At 44.3% G+C, this 22,620-nt stretch overlaps 1 protein-coding gene across 1 annotated transcript in view; it reads left to right on the top strand.

Annotated features, from left to right (window-relative positions):
- The window catches only part of ASCC2 (activating signal cointegrator 1 complex subunit 2), a 427,823-nt gene that overhangs the window by 184,970 nt on the left and 220,233 nt on the right, over positions 1–22,620 (top strand). The gene's annotated exons all lie outside the window — the stretch shown is intronic.

Below are 22,620 nucleotides of genomic sequence, written 5' to 3'. Positions count from 1 at the left end.
GCTTCCTTGATGTCTGCCCTCAACTCATGTCGTTCACAGGTTGCCGCCGCATTTCCAGACAATACCGAGGTGGCACCGCACGAGATCGTTCCAGGCTCCTTGGTGATGATCAGAAATTTTGACAGATCAAGTCCGCTGGAACCACGTTGGAAGGAGCCACGTCAGGTCCTCTTGACCACCCGTACTGCCGTCAAGTTGGAAGGCAGAAAAGGATGGGTCCATCTTTCTCATATTAAACTTTTCAATGGATTGAAACCCGTTTCTAAAAACATTTCCCAGGATTCCCAGGATTTTAAAAACTGTCAAAACATTGTTTTAAAGGACTGTCCCGCAAAAGACATTATTACAACCCCTCCCTTGTTAGAGAAAACTCCGCAACAGGAGTATAAGTTAAAGCTCAGGTCTAGTAAAATAAGTCAGTCAGTTTGATTGTATAAGTCCTCCCCTAGGTGAAACGGTTAGACTGTTTCTGACATGTATAAAATAGACCCCCATAGTGAGAGAGTCAGTCGAAGTTCAATTCAATGTATCGTTTTTCTGAGTTTCGTATTATTCATCAGCATAATGATTTCCTGCACCAGCTATGCGTTCTATCTGTATTTTCCAGTTCCTCATGTAAATATGTCTGCTAATACTACAGTAGAGCACACGTTTAGTGATCTGCCTCCTCACGAATATTCATACCGCCTCGCTATGCGCAACAACACATTTATCCGTATGTTACATTATTCACACCAGACCAGCAATGCCACTAATTGTTGGGTGTGTGGTCGACTCCCCCCTTTCCAGACACCGAAGGGAGTTCTGCCACTGTTTCCTTATCCATTCTCACATAATGGTTCGTGTGGAGCATGGTCCACGTTAACGTCATCCTCAACAGATATGTCTTTTCTTAACAGTACATGTTTTCCAGACAAGCAAGGTCTTCCCCACAGAACAGGTTTAGATCTAGAAAATGAAGTTTATAATTTAGGTAATTATTCGTCGAATTTCATGGTCCTGAATGTTCAGTCTGATACTACTCCAGACTTACCTGCTATTTCAGTATTACCTGTCAAAGGCGAATTATGTGTCCGTAGTTATGGTTCCATACATGTAGGACATAGTGAATGTACTACTGTTATCAAGTATAGTGACAGTGGGAAATCTATTTTTAAAGCTTCACGTCATTCTTATTTTATTTGTGGTCAGACCGCATATGTCCGTCTGCCCCTCGATTGGGAGGGAACCTGTTACATTGCCTTCCTACTGCCACCTGTTTTCCTAGCCCCATCTGATTATCACAGAAACACACATCTAGTACACATTAGACATAGAAGGGAGTCCCCAATTGTCGATTATACTGAAACTACTCTAGAACAGTATACAGATTTCAATAAAGGTTTCTTCTTCTTTGTAGGACCTGTCCAGAATAGTAAACTGATCCGTAGGTTGACAAGAACCCTTGAAGCTGTAGTAAATGAGACTGCCTCTGCTCTAGGTAACCTAACCGAAGAACAATCTGCTATGAGATTTGTCGTTTTGCAAAATCGTCTCGTCCTTGACGTCATACTGGCCGATAGGGGCGGGGCCTGTAGAGTCATCGGATCTAGTTGCTGCATTTTCATTCCAAATAACGCGCCGTCTGTTTATTCAGCTATAACCAGACTTCATAAAATCGCCCATCTGTTACACCAAGACCCAGGCACCTGGACATGGTCCGGTTGGTTCTGGAATATAATTTCCGCATGGGGATGGAAAGTCCTGTCCTTTCTAAGTATAGCAGTAGCGATCATATTTAGCTGCTGCCTCTGTATACAATGTGGCCCTGCGATTTGCAGCATGTGTGCTACCTCTTGTATTCCTAGTCTTAAGCCCCGTTCTAAATCCCGTTCCAAGACAATTCGAGACGAGCAAATGGTACTGTATGAAATGATAGACGGTATCATGAATATTGATGTTTCCTGATGGAAACGTAGTGACAAGGAGGGAATGTGGAAAAGTAAATTTTGCCATGTTCTGTGTCCCTACGCCTCATCCATCATATGTTATGTGTGCATGACCAATATGCATATGTTATTCCCCATGTCTGATTAATGACGCAATTACAGTTGTGTCCACCTCTGGTATGTCAGCTCCCAGTCCTCGTGAATACTACGAATATCAGGCCTATGTAAAGTTACGTTGCCACGTTTCTCAGTGTGCACGTTATTCCATTATAAAGTCCCCGTTTCCAGGCCTCAACAGGGCCCGGACATCAGATTCAGCTCCTGTCTCCTGAAAGCCTCGCTGAGGAGCGATACAGCCCCCACCTGTATCCTCGACCTTTCACTTACTTCCTGCCTCGCAGTGCCCAGTGCAGCTTGGCTCTGCCTCTGAGTCTGCCAAAAGTATGTTATAGTTCCAGTTATCAGTTCAGTCCTCCTTCCCTGCATTCCTAAGCTACTGAACTGCATCAATAGTTTCCGTCATTGTCTAGCCTTCTCGTCTCCACGTTAGAGAAATACTGTATTAATGGTCATTTAATATTCTTCATCACGCACTACATGTAGAATAATGCATGGTCCAGTCTTAGAATCAAGTTAGCTTTTCCCCTCATGACTTCTAGTTTATATCAACATGTTCCCTAAACATCAGATACTAGATAGGGTTTAGGTACGTGTCGCTCCGACCCTCCAGACTCTAGTCTCTGCTCCTAGCACAGAGTTCGTAGCCCCCAGTTTCTCCTAGTAACACGTCATTGCCAGTTTTCGCGCACCATTAGGTTAGAGGTCCCGGCTCCTTAGGTAGCCCCCTCCTATGTTTCCGCCCCATTCATGACATATTCTGTTACGTTTGCACCACATGTCTATGTATACGCCCAGTTACACCTCTTTTCACTGTTATCTTTCGCGACTGCTACGCGTCACGCCTTCTGCTCCACCCACTGCTACGCCTACTGCAATGTAATACTATGTGTTTGCGTTATGTATATAAGTCAATGTATTGTTATTAAAAGTTAGCTCGCTCATCCCAGACCTAGCCCCAGCAGCTGCTGGGCCTCTTTTCCCCTGCTGGGCCCCAGTTGTCCTGCTGGGCCCTGTCACCTCTGTTCTATGCAGGTTGTCCTGATCCTGTCCTTATGCTGTAATAAACCTGCAGAAACTCCTACTACCTCGAATCTTGACTCTTATTTTATTGAGCTATCTGTTATTCATTCATTCATTCAAAAATAGATCCGGTATTATTTATTTATATACCACACTATACAGCAACAGGGTACAGGGGTGTACTCGCTGTAATTCTTAATCCCCAAAAAGGACGGGTCTCTCAGGCCAGTACTGGACCTCAGGCCCCTAAACCAATACATCTTGTCAGAACACTTTCACATGCTCACTTTACAGCAAGTTCTACCATTACTCAGTCAGGGAGACTTCCTCGCAACACTAGACCTAAAGGATGCGTATTTCCACATACCAATACATCCATCACACAGGAAGTATCTCAGGTTTACCATCCAAAATCAGCACTACCAGTTCAAAGTACTGACTTTCGGGGTGACAGGAGCCCCCAGGGTGTTTACCAAGTGCCTAGCGACAGTGGCGGCGCACCTACGAAGAAACCATATTCACGTCTACCCCTATCTGGACGACTGGCTCATCCAAGCAAAGTCAGCCCAGCAATGTGCCAGCCACATGTCCCGCACTATTCACCTCCTACACAGCCTCGGATTCTCATTAAACTACCCAAAGTCTCATCTTCAGCCCGCCCACGTACAACAGTACCTGGGGGCAACAATAGACACTCTGGCGGCAAAGGCGCAGCCAAACTCAGCAAAAATCAACAGCATTCTTCTACTGATTCAGAAATTCAGACCCCAACACTCGCTCACTGCAAGGGTGTTTATGCAGTTGATAGGCATGATGGCCTCCTGCATCTTCATAGTCCCTCACGCGAGACTACACATGCGTCCGCTTCAGGAGTGCTTAGCAAGGCAGTGGAACCAGGCTCAAGGACAATTAACAGACCTAGTGTTGGTGACCGGTCGCGCATACAGCTCTCTGCATTGGTGGAACCCACAAAACCTTTGCAGGGGACGACCGTTCCAAGAGCCTGTACCACAAATAGTGCTGACAACGGACGCATCTCTCCTAGGATGGGTAGCGCATGTCCTCCATTACATAGTGCAGGGACTATGGACGTACAGTGAGCAGCGCCCACCTCAGCCTCGGCACTCCGCAGGTCTTTGCTGTGCCTCAGGGGGTGATCTCAGTCGGGTCAGCGTGTTGCTTCGCCTATCCCCGATGCAGTCTCGAGCCGCAGATTTAAGCCCAATCCCGCCAGAGCCGCAGTCGGCAACGCTCCAAATCCACCCCCCGGCTCACTTTCGGCACATAGGCCGATGTTGCAGTTCACGGTGCTGTGCTTCACTGCTAGTGTCTACAGGCTCAGCACTTGGACCAATCGTGCATCGGAGGTGTTGGGACCCTCTGCTTATTCCTTCTTGCTTACAGCGGCCAGAGTAATGACAGGATTTTGCGGGTTTGGTGCCACCGGTCACAGAGCTCACTGAGGCTGCGGCCATTTTCGTTGGCTGCTAGCCACGCACCCCCACTTCTGTCTTTTAACAGAATTTAGATTTTTGTTCCCAATCAATCAAGACTGCAACTATAGCCCAGGCCCATACAAATCAGAACATGCCTGCATGTCCCTATATGAACACTTCATGTATGTGACTTTTCTAGTGGCGATTACATCACTTCGAAGAGTTAGTGAGCTGCAAGCCCTAACTATTCAGGAGCCATTCATACAAATTCACGCAAATAGGGTAGTACTGCGAACAAACCCTAAATTTATGCCAAAGGTGGTATCCCAGTTTCACATCAATCAAGCTATAGAACTGCCAGTATTCTTCCCAAATCCAGAATCCGTGGCAGAAAGGGCTCTACATACCCTAGACGTTAAAAGAGCTCTCCTGTACTATTTAGACAGAACAAAACTTTTCAGAAAGACTAAGCAACTGTTTGTTGTCTTTTCACCACAGCACAAAGGCAACCCCATTTCCAAATCAGGTATAGCCAGATGGATTGTTAAGCGCATGCAAATTTGTTATCAAAAAGCTAAACGCACACTAACAGTTCCCCCAAGAGCGCATTCAACACGCAAGTTAGGGGCATCCATGGCTTTCCTAGGAAACATTCCTCTAGAAGACATATGTAAGGCAGCCACATGGACTACCATACATACATTTACCAAACACTACTGCGTAGATGTACACTCCAAACAGCAGGCAGCTGTAGGGCAGGCTGTACTTAAAGCTCTTTTTCAGACTGCTGCAGCTGGCAGGGGCAACCGCCGCTAGGGGGAGACTGCTATACATTCTATGCACAAGATATATATTCAGCAGCCCACATGCCTCGAGCGGAATATGCTACTTACCAGTATGCATCTGTTCTTGGCATGTAGGGCTGCTGATATTCATATCGCCCTCCCACCTCCCCGGTGCCTGTCACAGCTGTAGCACTCAGAATTAATCTCTAGCATGGACATCACTTACTGTATCATACTCCATCCCTGCCACAATGGCAAAAAACAATCTAAGGATGGAGAGGATACCCATGCGCACTGTAGTCCGGGGGAGGAGCCACCTATCTCGTGATACTTCGAAGACTCTTCCCGGACAACAATGTGCAATCATCCGGACCCAACACTAGGCAGCGATGTATGCACAAGATATGAATATCAGCCGCCCTACATGCCAAGAACAGATGCATACTGGTAAGTAGCATATTCCGTCTTCACATATCTGGACGACTGGCTTATCAAAACCAGTACACTTCTCATGTGTTAACAACACACTCAGACTTCTCTGCATTAACTGGGGTTTAGTATCCACATACAAAAATCACACCTTGAACTTTTACAGATTTAGCAGTATTTAGGGAACCATGCTCAACAGACAGTTGGGTATGACATAAGCAAATGCAACCAGGATTCAAAACGTACAAACGCTACTACAGCAGTTTCAACCCAATCAACACGTAATATTACCTTCAACTTTTACAAATTTAGCAGTATTTAGGGAACCATGCTCAACAGACAGTTGGGTTTGGCATAACCAAATGCAACCAGGATTCAAAACATACAAACGCTATTACAGCAGTTTCAACCCAATCAACACATAAAAATCAAAACAGTTATGCGACTCTTGGGCATGATGGCATCTTGCATCGCAATAGTACCACATTCTCAACTGTATATGCGCCGGCTCCAGGAATGTTTGTTGCGCAAATTGTGGCAATCACAGGGTCAGCTACAAGATCTAGTTTTGGTGGACAGCAATACTCATCGCTCTCTCCAGTGATCGAACATACAAAGCCTATCAAAGGGGCGGCCATTTCTCGTCCCTGTTCCCTAGATCATTCTCACTTTCTCACGGAGGACGCATCCCTTACAGGATGGGGTGCTTAACTACAGAATCTCATGGTTCAGGGTCTCTGGGATAGCAAACACCAAGGTCTCCACATCAACTGCCCTGAGCTTCAAGCTGTTCACCTTAAACTGAAAGCATTTCCAACTCACCTGGCAGGCAAGGTTGGCTTGGTCTGGATGGACAACATGACAGCCATGTACTATTTACAAAACCTGGGGGGGTACACACTCTCTCCAGTCATTATGCCTCAGACGATTTGGGATTGGGCCATACGTCACAACATCCACCTGCTAGTGGAACACCTCCCGAGGAGGGACAACCACTTTACCGTCCTCTTCAGCAGGATGCAGCAACAAGTCCACAAGTGGGAACTCTACCCCCAAAGTCCTCCTCCCATACTTTCACAAGGGGGGTTTCCACAGAGATATCTGTTTGCAACTGCAGACAACTCAAAATGCCCAGACTTCCACTCCAGGTTCCCACATCCACTATCCAACAACAATGCTCAATGGATGAACGGGTCAGGAATATCTGTCTCTGCTTTTCCTCCTCTTCCTCATCTTCCATTTGTGGTTCGGAAGCTCAGGCAAATGTCTCTCACCCTCGTTCTAGTACCTCCCATTTGGGCTGGCCAGCTATGGTTTACCGCTCTTCTCAAACTCACTGTAGTTCCCCACGAGAAGCTAACCCCAACCCAGACTTTCTCACTTAGAACCATGGACAAATCAGACATCCAAACCCAAAAGAGCTCAACCTTGCGATTTGGCTCCGGAGGTCATAGAATTCGGTTACCTCAAAATCCCACCTGAATGTATGTCCATTCTTAAAGAAGCTTGTAGGACTACACAGCGAAGTGGAAAAGATTTGCCTTCAACTGTTGCAGTTAAAAAATTAATCCATTTGATGCAAGTGTGCAAAACATTGTTTGCTACCTTCTTCATTTGCAGACCTCTGGTCTGGCTTACACTTCAATATGCCTACATTCATCTGCAATTGCTGCCTATCTGCAAAACAGGCAACACTTATCTTTGTTCAAGGTATCAGCTATTAAGTCATTTTTGGAAGGCCTTATAAGAGTTATACCACCTACAGTTCCACCTGCACCCGAATGGAATATCAATATTGTCCTTACAGACTTATGGATCCACCATTTGAACCACTGCAGATCTGTCCCCTCTAATTCTTATCTTGGAAGGTTGCTTTTTGGTGGCCATTACCTCACTTAGGTGTGTCATTGAGCTCCAGGCTTTAACCTTGGAAGAACCTTTCTTCCAACTACATTGGGATAGGGTGGTCCGTAGAACCAACCCAAAATTCTTTCCAAAAGTGGTTTCATCTTTCCACCTCAGTCAGTCAGTTTAATAAAAAATGTTTTCCCACATCCCGATTCAGTTGCGGAAAGAGCTCTTCATACGCTTGATGTCAAAAGAGTTTTAATGTGCTATATTGACAGAACTAAACAGTTCCATAAGACTAAACAACTCTTTGTTGCTTATTCGCCCTCTTACAAAGGAAATTACAAATCTAAGTCGGGTATTTCTAGATAGATAAGTAAATGCATTCAGACCGGTTATGCTAATGCTAGAAGGACTTTTCCTACAACACTAGGGCACACTCTACTCATAAGGTAAGGGCTTCCATAACTTTCTTGGGCAATATCCCAGAAGCTGACATTTGCAAAACAGCTACATGGTCTACATAACGCATTTTCACCAAACATTATTATGTTGATGTCTTAGCACGACAACAAGCCAATATAGGTCAGGCAGTGCAACTTACTCTCTTTCAAACAACTGCAACACCCATAAGTTAGCCACCAATTTTGGAGAGGGACTGATTACAGTCTATGCAAAGAGTGTGGATCTACAACCACACATGCCGCAAACAGAGTATGTTACTTACCCTAGAAGCATCTGTTCATGGCATGTAGTGCTCTAGATTCACATGCACCTATCCTCCTCCCTGGACACCTCTGGCAGTTCAAGTTCCTTTACACAATGTTCTTTGCATGGACATCTCTTTACTGATACTTCACTCCATTCTCGCCCGCCTGCGGGAAAATCATTTAACAATGGAGTCGATGCCCATTTGTATTATCACCAAGAGGAGCAGTCACTTTGTCTCGTGATTCGTAAGACTTCTTTGAAGAAAAATAACTTGCACACATCCGTACCCAACATTAGATGGCGAAAGTATGCAAAGCATGTGAATCTACAGCACTACATGCCAACAACGGATGCTTACAGTGTAAGCAACATATTCCTTCCAATAATTTTCCTCGTCTAGCTAATGTACTTTATGTTGCAACTGTATTGCTATATAGTACAGTTCCATATCATGAACAAAAATAGGGGGCAATACGAGGAGACTCTTTTGGGATCCCTTCCATGCTTTGGAATAAGTACAATTTGTGCTTCACGCATGGATTCGGGAAGTACCATTTGTTCATATGCTTTGTGATAAACTAACAAACGATTTTCGGCTAGTAGGTGTATAGTGTGCTGGAAGAATTATACTGGCAGGCTGTCTCCTTCAGGAGTTTTGGCCATCTGCATGTCAGTAATGACTTTTTATAAGTTCTTCTCTGCGCAGAGGAGCATTCAGTTGGTCTCTTTCCTCCAGAGACAGCTGATGTAAAAGGATTGCGGTTAAGTAAAGTAGGGGCCAATTCGTCTCTTGGCCGTCGTATAGTGTTGTGTGTAGACTTCGCACATATGTTGAGTGATGGTTGCATTAATACCCTCTTGCGTGAGGACCACTCAGTCCATGCTATCTTGAAGTCACATTATGGGGGAATGTGTCTGTTCTCTCCTAAACAACCAATCTACTAGACTTATCCCCTTCTCTGTACAGCCTATGTTGGTGCGTCTTTGCAGTGAATTTAACTTGCCTGTCCGATGTAACCTATAATGTGTATTTGGTGTTCGCCCATAAAGGTGCATTCTGAGGAGTGGTGGGTAGTGAGTTCTTTATGTCTTTTAAATGGGTTTCCTGCACTCTAAACAACCTTTCCAGCAGTTTTTTCATCCCATATATTTTTACATGCATTCTCCCCAAACATAACCTTTATTACCTCCCACTCTGTTGCTCTCCTTTGTATGAAGTTTGAATTGGTCCCAAGTAAGACACAAAAGCGTGTCAGCCAGCCATTGTGAGAATGTTTCATCTGTTAATGCATCCTCTTGTAGGCGCCAAAGGTAAATCCTGGGCAAACCTCTATCTATAATCTAAGAGACCACAAGAGGATAGAGATCTGACCAGTAACGTGCCAAGTACGTCGATCCTTCAAATTGGTTACCATGGCTGACTTGTACCATGAAGTAATCTAATCTGCTATAGGTGTTTGTAGCTCGGGTATGACAGTACTGTTGGAGTCTTTTGTTGGGTTTTCCACAAATCAATCAACCACGACTCCTTCATCACTTCAGTTAAGCAGTTGGTCAGATTAGGTTGTGTCCCCTGTTTTGGAGGGTACCTATGTGTAAGCAGTTGGTCAGATTAGGTTGTGTCCCCAGTTTTGGAGGGATCCTATGAAGTTCTCTATGCACACAGTTGAAGTCTCCAGCCCAGAGTTGATTATTGTGTATGTATGGGGTCAATACCCGAAAGAGGGTGTGAAAGAATTCGCCGTCATCCACATTCGGGGCGTACACATAAACAATACAGATTTCCTGTGCCTTTAACTAGCCTTTGAGTATTAAATATCTCCCTTCCACATTCAATATAATATTGTGCAACTCAAATGGTATAGCGGGCGCTAGCCAAACCAGCACTCCTTGTGCGTATCTAGAATAATTTGTTCCATACACCTGCCATCTCTATTGTTTGCAGAGTTTGGTTATATCATCCCCGTAGAGGTGCGTCTCCTTTTGGAGTGCTATACTGGCCCTATAGCGTTTCATATAAGAGTAATCCCTGTGGCTTTTGGTAAACTTGATAAGACCATAGACATTCCATGTAACTATCATATACGAGCTTCTCATGACGTTTGTTTGTACAGCTCCTTGCAGATAACACACACCAATGAAACTGCTGTGATCCGGTCTCTTTATTTAATCTGCTAAGGTATGCTTCAGGGAGTTCGAGTGTACTCCACCTGACCTGTCTATCAAAACAGTATGAAAACTCCCCAATGTCCCACATCCACCCCAGAGTAGCATTTTAGAAATGTGTTGTATCCCTCTAATTCAAAGATTCAGTAGGTTAACAGAAAACAGAACAATTAACGCTACCCCTCCTCCCCCTTGGTTAGTCAATATGTGTTGCACAGTGTGGGACCCTCTGAACTCCCCTGGGCACTTCTGAACTCCCACCACCAATATTGAAGGACAGCTATGCTCCCAGGAACGTATGTCATTATATTAATAGAGTCAACACAGCAGCCCAATCTGTCCCCACCAAATACTTTGGTGGGGACACTCCTCCCAGTATTTAGACTGGGAGGAGTGTAATAAATGTATGGACTGTTCATTTAAGTCTCGAGAGTCCTTGAGGGGAGGCCCAAGTGGCTTCCAGGATAGAACCACTAACAGTTAGTTGTTTTCGAGGATCAGTCAGGCTGGTTCTTATTTATTTTACAGTTCATCCTCATGAATTAGGTCCAGATCAGCGAGAAGAAGCAGCACCTGGGTTGTTAGGACGTCCTCCTCTCTTGAGTCTCCCAGTGTCTCTCTTAGTGTTCTGCCTTTGCTGACCTTTATTCGCCCCAACCGTCTCCATGTACTCCACTTACCACGGGAGTCCTTGTCCTTCTCAGCTCTGTGATTTGTCCTCAATGGAGATTCTCTCACACTCAGCCGAGTGACCTCTCCCCTTCCTTCAGGGGATCCTGCCGTCTTCTCAATCCAGTCCCAAGCTGCATCTGGTAAAGAATCGCGCTTTCCCTGCGTTTTGAATGCGAAGTTTGTCGAGAAATTGTACACTCAATTCTCTACCTGGAGGAGACCGGCAATGGCATAGTTTGGCCACATTATACAACAAACTGGTATGTGTAACTGAATGGTGGCCCTTAACTTAGCATGTAGTAATTGGAGGCTTTTAGTACATTTTATATTTTGTTTCATTGTAGATAGATATTGATCCATTCATTAACTAATACGTCAAAATCTCCGCTCACTGGGCATGCAGGGGTTACTAGGTCCAACTGTGGGAGCTGAAGGCTATTACTCCTGATGTCTACCCCACTATGGAACCTTGAGCAACTGGGCCAAGAATCCCTTCAGCACTTTACTCTCTAGAATAGTGCAGTCCGAGCAGTCCAAGTCGCCCTTGGGGTAGGGGATGGGAGGAGTGAACACAGGCTCACAACTCAAAATGTGCTCAGCCGCATAAATGATTGTCCAGCCAAATACTAGACATTGACATGCCAAAATTACGACATTCAGAAACAACTACACAGTCCTTCTGAGGTTAGATCTCTAGTGTTTCTTAGACGGCTCCCTGTCTCACTCTCTCCTCACTCTAGTGATAGAGGTTATTCCTGATTCACAGTAGGTATCCAGGCTAAGCCATACTTATAGTCCGAGTTGCAAGAGTCCACTCTGACTCTGTTTTAAAGTCAACAGTGTTCCAGTGCTGACGGGCTACCTAGCAAGCAAATTCTCCCAGTGCGACTGGCCTGTATTCAGTCTTACCTCCCCATGCAGGATTGGAGATTCTGTAGTTCTTGAGTGTGCCCTCCGCTGTTGGCACCGTAGCGGCAGCTGCTGGTTTGGTGAGTTGCTGCCACTGGAGGTTCCTCATGGTTGCTCCTTGCAGGGTCAGTTTCTTTTTTTTTCTTGGTCGGTGGGAGGGGGAGTGGTGAGGGTGTGAAGCTCCCAATGCTGATCCCGTGTCGTGATATAAGTGCATGGGGGTTTCCCTCGGTGACCTCACTCCTCCAGCAAGTTCATGGTTCAGGTTCATGCTAGTTCTTGTGTCCCCCTCTGGCATTTGAGTTACCTGTATCTCTACTGTACACAGGCATCGACTCGATCAGCACAGCAGATGCCTGCACGGCGTCCCATCCTGGCATACGGTATTGCCGGCTCTTCACTGCGCTAGGGCTACGGCCCACCCCATGTGGCAATCATTCCTTGACAGCCCCTCATTGCATACTGTGTCGCTGACCCTTCACTGCACGTGAGCTCTGGCCCAATTGGCACAGCAATATTCATGGTTCACTTCACGGCGTCTTTTCTCTAGCATACAAGGATCATCCACTTTGTCCAGCATGTGGTCAATTACCCGATTGGTGCAGCAGTTATTTCCTCACTCGTTGCACAGGGAGTCCACTCTACAAGATTTCCCACTGAACCTCACTCCCTCCAATGCAATCCTCTTCCTGGTCTTGACAAGCAGGCAGGCACTGGTGCTTCAAGCTTCAGGGCAGATGGTCTTAGATTCCCTGGATGATGTCTCCTCATCCAGCAGGGAGACTAGCAGGGCTTGGCCCTCAGTCCTGGTCGCAGGCAGAGCTTCTCCTTGCGCAGCCCGTCTTACTGTTTGAGTGTTGACTGTTTTCCTTGACAATTTGTGGGCTCTAAGCCTCCCCTTATAGTCCATTTCCTGACACTGAATGTGATTTAGGGTCTGCGTCTTTGAAGTTTATGTTGGGTGTCTGCACCTTTTGAAGTAAACGCTCCTCTGCCCTCTCTTCCTCTGGAATGCAGTCTTTCACAGCAGGAGTGACTCCAGATCTGATAGCCCTACAACACAGGCCATGGGAGTGACTAGAATTGTCATCTGGATGCCAGCCACATTGATCTGTGCATCAAAAGATTAGCTCAAGGCTTCAGGCCTACTGTTTATAATTCCCATGTCGGCCCCTTCTCCTTCCCGAGATGTGCCCAGGCCTCTTCCTTGTGACCTCTCTCTGAATCAAAGAGCCCCCTTTGAAGTGTACTGCGGTAAACCTGGATTTCTCTACCTCCTCTATTCATGTTTCACCAGGCAGCCCTGGGTCTCCCAAAAATGGAACACATAGTCTCCATGCACTGTATCATTTATAGGCACACATACCTGCAAGATATAGTACTGTGCAGTGCATATGGATGCTCTGTACAGCACTATATCTTGCAGGTATTATACCACTGACGTGCGCAAATACACCCAACACATGCATTTAACCTGGATACACTATACAGTACTATATCCTCCATGTATTGTGCCACTCACAAGCACAGATAGGGTGAAATTCTTTATTTTTCAAGTTAATTAAAACCATAACAATTTTGAGAAAATTCAGCAATCCGTAGAGGAAAATATAATATAATATTAAAATCATCAATTGCCATTAATAGGGTTTATAGCTTTTGATAAAATCATATCAAGACGGTTTTATCAGTAATGTTATATAAATGTTAGATTTGCTAATGTCCACCAGAAAAAACATTACCCTAAATAAAACGGTATTAAACAGTGCATCAAGAATATTCCTCTCTTTGATAAAATACCATTTAAATATAACTCAAGTTAATTTTTCATATAAAAGTAAACGTTTTACCAATTTACAGTTAAGTTGCGGGTCATTTGGATCAAGACACCTATTATGGCTGATCTACAAGTGCGTATGGCCCTGGCATTAAATGGATTTTGTAACAGTAAAAGACGATTTAATTTTAAAACGGTCGGAGCACCACATAAAGTGCATAACAGTGGGCCACTATATTTCCAGAGTAGTAGATCAGCATTAGTCGATAGTGCCCCAAGACGTATTGCTAGCAGTTTCCTTTTTAAATATATAGAGTACGTTATGTTCAAGTAAGCCGCAGGTCGTAAGATCGTATAAGATTGTAGTACCATCCAGGTATGAGAGCGCTTGCTGAATTTAATTTTGTCCCCTGTTAACGAGAGTTTATTCGCTGCTTTATTTATTATTTATCGGAAGGTTGTAAATGGTAGGTTCAGATTCCATAAATCCGACACCTTCGTTAACTTTATTGATAGCTGCAAATACTTATGGTAAGCAGATCGTGGATTGTTCTTCTATGCTTCCCAGATGGCACTGTTTAGCGGGTTCTGGCAGTTTAATCAGATTTTGTACCATAGTTTTATTGTCGCATACATTCTTGCTAGATGTTGCAGTAGACCAAATTCTAGGCGAATCAACACTGGGGAGAAGTTTCTCGGTAACCCAAAAACTTTTTTATATGTCTTAATTTGCATTCTTCCAAGGACTGCTGTTTCCTTGCTGTATTGAACTTCAGTAGCGTAAGCTAGAGTCGGCAAGAGCTTCGCTTTAACAACAGCCAATAGTGGCTTAAATGACGGACCATTCAAAGTCTTCGCTATTACACAGAATGCATGTATCAATACGTTTCCTTTCTTGATTAAACCATCATTATGTGTTCTAAAATTAAATCGGCTGTCGATATTTATACCAAGATATTTATAATTTGTGACTCTCTCCAAATTCACACTGCCTAGTTTCAATTGTTGTCGTCCCTGCATGCAGTGGCTTATTGTCATGGCCTTTGTTTGCGCTACATTTATTTCTAATAAGTTGTCCCTCGCAAAATCACTCTATATGTTAATCCCTCTTTGAAGCCCTACTTTCGTTTGGCTCAACAAAAGTATATTGTCTGCAAAGGATAAGTGTGCTAGTTGTAAGGGGCCTAGGCATGGCGGATGTAAATTCACCTGGTCCAACTTAGCGGAAAGATCGGCCATAAACAAGTTAAATAGATGAGGTGCTAGAACGCAACCTTGTTTCAGGCCGTTTACTGTTTGTATTTTCTTCTTAAGTCTATAACCATCTGCCACTTTGACCTGCATCCAGGTATTTGTGTATAGCTGCATTATGGCTCGGAGGATATGTGCTTGAAGCCCCCATTGCCTTAATTTGTTACACAGTATACCACTTTGAAATCTACAAAGCATACATATAGGCTTTTCCTCCGTTGTATGATCTTGTCTACCATTGAGCCTAATGCTAGGATATTCGTAATTGTACCCGAACCCCTACGAAATTCAAACTGATTGATGGGAATTATGTTATTAATTTCCGACCAATGTACCATGTCTCTAAGAACCAGGAAGGCATCATATTTAGCTTCTGAGTCCATTAACGAGTTCAGTCTGTAATTTGCTGGTTCCTCCAAATTGCCACCTTTATACACAGGATTGATTATGGTGCCTCTCCAGCTTTCAGGTAAAATACCAGAGCTGCTTACCTCGTTGTATAAATGTGACAAAGGAGTGGCCCAAAAATCTGCGTCCAATTTAAAAATTGCCTGTGGGATGCCATTTGGTCCTGGAGCACCATCCATTCTGCCTGATGTTGTTATATTGTAAGCATCATCTTGTGTATATTGTATTAGTGGCTCTTCAGTTGTGCTGTTTTCAATTGCTTTTACATCCTGTAATTTTACCAATGTCTTACCAGTGTTATAAAGTGAATTGTTCTGTCCAGTGTGGCTATATGAAATCGGATAGATAGTGTCCCTTATTATTAGTTCTGAAGTTGCTTTGTCATCCTTCATTGGCAAATATTTGATGATGTTTATAACTTCATTTCTCTTGTTTTCCGCTTTCGCAAAAGTGTTTATCAAATCATTTACCCAAACTTGCTCTGAGACACAGGGAGCGTTGATTATCTTTTTTGGTCTCGTTAGGCAGTTGACCTGTTCCCAGAAAGCTTTGGCATTTGATTGATGCGCGTTGAAAAGCAGCTTGGACCAGAAGTTGTCTGCATCTTTCTGTCCTTTCAAAAATATATTTTTATACTGTTTTTTAAGAGATTTTATTTTTCCCCATGTACTATTGGAGACAGATTTTGCCTTTGTAGATTTTACCAGTGTTTTTCCTTGTATTCCAAGCTTTGTTCCCCATACGTTTAAGAGGCATCTGCCGCATCTTTATTGCCCAATTTCTTGTAGGAATATCATTTAGAAGATTTTGTTGGAAAATTTCCCAGTGGGCTATCAAGGACCCCTCCTTGGGATAGTGCATTGTTACCAGCCCCTTTGCTTTAACAGCTATATCAGGGAGGGTATCGTTCATCCATCTTATACGCTTTAGATTAATTGTTGATATTTCTCCTACTTACGGCAGGGCTTCCATAAGCCTTGGTGGGGCGATTAGTAGTTCGAGGCGCTGATGCGAGTGATCACTTTTGATGGTATATTTAATGGAAAAGTCCTTTACTAGTGCGAGCAGTGGCAGAGTGAGTATTGTGTAATCTCTGGTGGACCGTGCCTTCATCCCATAGTATGTAAAGTTTGGAGGGATATCACTCTGGGTCCTCCCATTAATTACTCTCATACCGAGTTGTTCTAAGTTTCTCACTAAATTCTGCCCTTGCCAGTCGCTTCGTTTAAGGTATGATGCAGCTTGTGTTTTCACTGCCCAGATTGCATTTTCTGCATTTTAGGTGACCGTCTTCCTCTGGTGTGAATATCAAGTTAGAATTGAAGTCACCTGTTATGATTATTTCCCATGAGGGGTTCTCAAACCTTTTTTCAGTTATTACATTACCTAATTTGTTGAATAGTGCCTTCTTCCTCTTGCTGCTTGGATGTGCGTGCAAGTTTATAAGGATGATGGTATTTGTAACATTGCCGTGCCCCAACCTAATACTGATCAACTGCATGTCAGATGTTGCTGCTGGCAACTGCACAGATGCAATGTTTAATGCTGTAGAGATATAAACGGCAAGGCCACCCTTTGGCCTGCCGTATCGTTGATTTCTTGTTGCCTCTATTTGATGTAAGATGTAGCCTTCTATCTGTACTGGCATGATCAGCCAGGTTTCTTGAAGGGCAATTAGATCAAAGTGTTCCCAATTATCCGGCGCCACGTTATGCTGTAGTTCTTGTTTTGCACCTGCAATACTCCACGATAGAATTTTTAATGACGGCTGAAATTCGTGTTTGCTGTCATTATCATGTCAGTCAGTTCAGCCGTTCTCTATCCGCCATTTACCACATCAACTTTTCTTTGTGTTTCTCACTCAATGCATCTCTAGTTGCCTTTTGCATTTTTTAGTACAGAATAAACTGATTTTATGCTTTGCCTATGTCTTTGATTATTAAGTGGACATAGCAGAGGAAATGGATAACATCGCTTTGCAGGTTTAGAAAGTGTTAATGCCCAGTTCTTGAACTGCTGATCTGCTTTTAAGATCAATGAGACTAATTCGGATGACTTCCAAGTCGATAGAGTTTTCTCTTTTTGGTTCATAGTTCCCTGGTTAATAAACTCAATAGAAAGAAGATTAGTTGTATTGAGGTGGCTTAGTGACGGGATAGCTGCCATTAAACTTAAGATGTTGCATCTTTTCAAACAATCCTGAGGACCTTGTGATATATATTGTGGGGTTAATATAATCTCATTGTTTACATTCTGTGTTTGCTCCTGATTTTTAGGTCTCGCCTAGCAATGCAGCGCCATGCGCTGCTCGCATAAGCGAGATCTATTATCGCCGCCTAGCTTAGCGATGTGGACAGGATAGGTGCACACGCTCTTGAAGACTGAAGACATCAGCTTGGAGGAACGCGCTCTTGGAGACATCAGCTGTGCATGCGTATGGCTCGGCTCGCAGCGTTATCACAACGCCTGCTCTCACCATACGCGTGCACATCTGTCGGCGCCCGGACATGCCATGTGCACGCTCCCGGCGTCTCTTTGAGACAGCCGATGTGCACGGGCGCGGGCAACTTCAGCATGGAGCCTGCTGCAGCTCAGCGTGGTTCCCGCTTCAATTAGCCTGCTAGGTCGTCGATCAGGGTCCGTTACACGCTCCCATGATGTACCCCACACGCGAACATTTCCGCTTACGGTGAGCACCAGCACGCATGTGCACTTTCGGTTTAGGATGTCTGTACCCCTACGCATGATGGAAGTGGCCGGACCGTGGATGTGAAAATACAAATGGCCTCAGTTGAACGCATAAGTAGGGATCAGCTAGGGTAGTTGTAGAGTGGCACGGTAGTGTTACATTACCTTCGCTGTGCACAGCGGCAGCGTTGGCTTGAAAGCTGCGGGGCTGGTCTTTCAGTTAAAAACATGCCCATCCTCTCTAGCAATCATAAACATAAAGAAAGAAGTGGTACAATGAAAAGGAGTAAAAGAAAGATTATGAATTCATAGACATAAAAGACAGACTCTCTGAGTTATTAGAGCTAGTAGGTACACAAGGTTGATGGCACGCAGGGTGGAATAAATAGTGTTCTTGTTAGATCATGTGTTTGTATTTGAGACTCTGGCAAGTTTGAGGAGTACGATATTAAACTGTGGGAAAATATTTCTACACAGAGTCATGTCTAGCTGTCTTTTCAGATTGCTTGTGCGTGACTTTACCATTGTTTGAGTGAGCTTATTATGCATGACATTCATTCCATATTTTATGCGTGAAACCGAATTTCAATTAAAACCATTCAGAAAACTCCCTGTAAAGATAAATATTAGAAATCACCCCACTTGTTATTTGAAGCACTGAAATGCTCTTAAACTGATTAAATGCTGCTCATAAATTTAAAGTAACCTGCATCTGCAGCGAGCAATAACCACCAGCCTTGCAAAACATTGCACACTGTCCACAGACTTAGCCCCTTCCACGCTCATGACGAGCTGGGCTCGTCATGAGGTAGCCTCCTCGCACGCTCATGACGAGCCCAGCTCGTCATGAAACATGGGAATGATCAAATCTCAGCACAGGAGGGGAAAATGCATAGCATCGATGTGGTTAACCAGGACAGCAGTTAATCTTTCCTTGACCCCTGATCATCTGTTCTGGTTGCATGTAAATGCTGAGTTTCAAAGTCTTTCTCAGTGCTCTTTTCACACTCATGGCAAAAAAGAACGACTGCTGCTGAGCACAGAACAACTCTCTAAATTGCGTGACAAAATGTTTTAGTGGGGGAAATGCTGGGATGACTTAATAATTTGCATTAGTCTGACCCATGATGCATGGCACTTGGCAGGGCTGTCTAAAATACTACTCCCTCATTCACTCCCACTCAGAGTGGCCAGCTCTCTTTATGTAATTGCTGACATTTTCAGTTCTGGACTTTCATTTGTCAACAGGCTGCATTCTCTGAGTCGTAGTCAGTGCTTTAAATGGACAGGTACCTGCACTTCTTTGCAGGGGTGCATGTCCAGCCTTGTGTAGCTTTAGACTTTTAGAAATGTGTTTGCCAAAGAAGCTTAGCTTCCAGGCGTACTTGAGCTGGACTTGATCCCCTTTACAGGGTCTGCAGCACTCGTAGACGCAGCACGGAAGTGATAGTCCCTTCTTTCCCCCGACATCACACCGGACTCTCGAATGACTGCAGGAGACACCTGCGTTTTGGCTGGGGGGGTGAAAATACAGAAACTGTACTAGCCGTGAGTACCTGCAAGAGCTGTCTGCTGGGAGTCTGTCGGCTGTGTACTTGGACAGGCTACGACAAGCGGAATGTCTAAGTGCCATTGCAGCGGGTGTGAGAGTCTAGAGGAATTCAGAGGGAGCCCGGTAACCTCAGCAAGAGACTGCGACCCAATAATAATACGGAGGCAGCGTGCTGCGGGCGAGCTGTGGAGCAACTATTCTAGTCAGGTGCCTGGTGTACTGAGACACTCAAGGAAATGCGGAACTGTGTGGAGGCATAGGGGGTTGAGGGCAATTATCCGAAGTTGCAGAGAAAGACACTACCAGAGGGGAGACGTGGTGTATTGTTCACCCCTGTCCTCCTAAAGGCTCATGACTGTGAGCAACTACGTGACTGACACGCCTGACACACCCTTCACTGCACTTGGCACTAAGTGTATAAGCCCGCACCACCGCATTGTCCCACATGTCCATCCCAGCCCAGCCCTGGCCTTCCACAGTGCACATGGTCCACGGCAGCAGCACTCTGCGGAAATCGTGTGTGGTACACTGAAAAGGCACCGAGTTGCAGCAGGTTGGATTGCGTGGGCACACGCCTGCATCACGTACGTACACACAGCACTAATAATCAGTCAGAGGGATACGGCTGTGGTGTGTGCAAGTACCTGTTGCTGTTCTGCTGACTGGCAGAGATGCTTAGAATCCCTGCAAAGAGCAAAGGGACACAGCTGCTACACATACTTAGCGGAGAGTGGATCTCCGTCTCACACTGCTCACTTTGACCTAATCCTCTGGTCTTACGGACAACAGCCGGAGTCATCAAGAAGAGGGGGTCCACGCTGCTTAATGGGGACAGCTGACATAAAACAGACATGGCTAGATTTCATGCTGTGTAATGGGGAAACAGCCCCCCCCTCGTTATGTATGTGTGGCTACGGTTCATGATTGGGTACTGTATGGTTGGGAGAAACCTTGGCTCAGGTAGGCCAAGCACAATGAGGCTCTTGGTGGTGTTTGATGAGGCGCTCCTTAGGGAGGAATACAGTGTTTAATTTGAGCCGGTGGTTGCAGGTGGGGCCTACCGGCACTCATTTTTAGGACCGGCACTGTACCTTGACAACATACATATACTATACTGAACTACACATAAACATATTGTCAAGACAGATGGATTTGAATTTTAGTATAGTACACCTATGCTTGTCTATATGTACACAACATTATAGTATTCTCGTAGTTGATATTTCCATCACAATATTTTTGCCAATTGAGTATTTTTATTCTATATTGTGATGAGTCCTTAAATGCTGCAATTCTGATGTGGAGATGAATGGTGCTCCACGTTCTGGGTGCTTAAAAATGGCTTGTCTGGTGTATTTATTTCTTCCTTATAATTTCAAACAGGCTCCTTGTCCTTGCTGGTTTCCAATGGGGATGAGTTTCTCGGCCAGGTTTGCTGGTGCATTGGTTGTAACTGCCCTGTAAGCATGTAACAGTAAGTTTTGAGGTTACAGTGGGCTTGAAGCATATGTCCCAGTAGTGTCACCTTCAATAGTTCTAGATGTATTCCCGGTTTTGTTGCAAGCCATGCTTGTTCACGTGGTTGGTAGCATGTTTAGTGATAGCATGACTAACATTGGAAGAATTTGGTGTTGTTTCTGAGGGTCTGAGAGTTGCTCTAAACTTGTCGCTGTGGACTCAAACTTTGATAGAGAGGGTACATTGGTTTACAGTCAATATACTTCATCCGCATGAAGCTAGCACCTCACCCAGTATTGGGTATTCTTTGGAGCATTCTCTTACAGGCAAGGGTCTTGATTTCAATGCAATAGGTCTCACATTTGCGAGAGTTTGAGCTATTGCCATTATAAATGCCAATTCCTTTTATTTATGTTTTAAAAACCAACACGTAAATAAAAGGTATTGCCATTTACAATGCAAATAGCTCTAACTCTCACAACTGCGAGACCTATTGCATTGCAAATGCTTGTTTAACTGAGTTAACGGTTGTGTGGGCAAGACCATCTTCATTGGTAGTTGTCCTGGTGATTGTTGCATCGTGGTGCTATCAGATGGATTTATTTGATGAGTAACCGTTCCTTTAGATCCCGGCTCGGTTGGGGCATGTTCTGTAATACCACTTCTCGTTGTTTTGCATAGAATTTATTGTTTTGTTTATGGATTTGGACTATGTCCAATTTATTTTTTTCTTTCATTTCTTCAGCTACTGTGGGCACTATGTTTTGATCAATTTCAGATAAGCCTGTATCCATTCTAAATCGGTTACTACATTCAGTATTCCCTGCCATTGTAGGGATCTGCTTCCTTTGATCAGGACTGGTCTTTGTTATTACTGAATTACTCTTTGTTGTGAATCTTGTAGAATTATCTGGCAATTCGCAAGCCTTTTCCTCAGTCCTGATTTCACTAACACGTTGTTCCAATTGCGGGGCATTTACCATGGTGCAATTTCGTTCTTCTGTGGGCTCCTGATTGGTTAGGTTTTGCTCCTTAGGTATTGGGGCAAATATTGGATAGAATCTATTTGCCAATTGTATCCCAATTCCTTTATATTGCTGATTTTTCCTGGCCTTCCTAGCACGTTTCTTTTGCCTTTTAAGTCTGATGAAAATGTAGGCGTTTTCCTGAGTCATCTTGTTGCTTTATCGTTTTCTCTGCTGAATCTATGTCACTGATGGCTAAGATACTTGATGTTGATGGGTGATTTGGTAATGTTAATGATTTCTGATCAATTTCACTAGGATCATTTAGTGGAGTAAATCTCTTTGGTTCCTGCTTGTTTGTTAATACATATGTTTCCTGTGGCATCGTTCTACTGACTCTCCTGCTGCGGAAATCCAGATGGCCGCAGTCAACCTATTGGTCAGTTTGTTTTCATTCAATATGCTCATTAGGATTGCTGGTACAGTACTTAATTTGT

This window comes from Lissotriton helveticus, chromosome 11, assembly GCF_964261635.1.
Source record: "Lissotriton helveticus chromosome 11, aLisHel1.1, whole genome shotgun sequence".
Taxonomy (NCBI): domain Eukaryota; kingdom Metazoa; phylum Chordata; class Amphibia; order Caudata; family Salamandridae; genus Lissotriton; species Lissotriton helveticus.
This window is presented reverse-complemented; position numbering and strand designations above follow the sequence as displayed.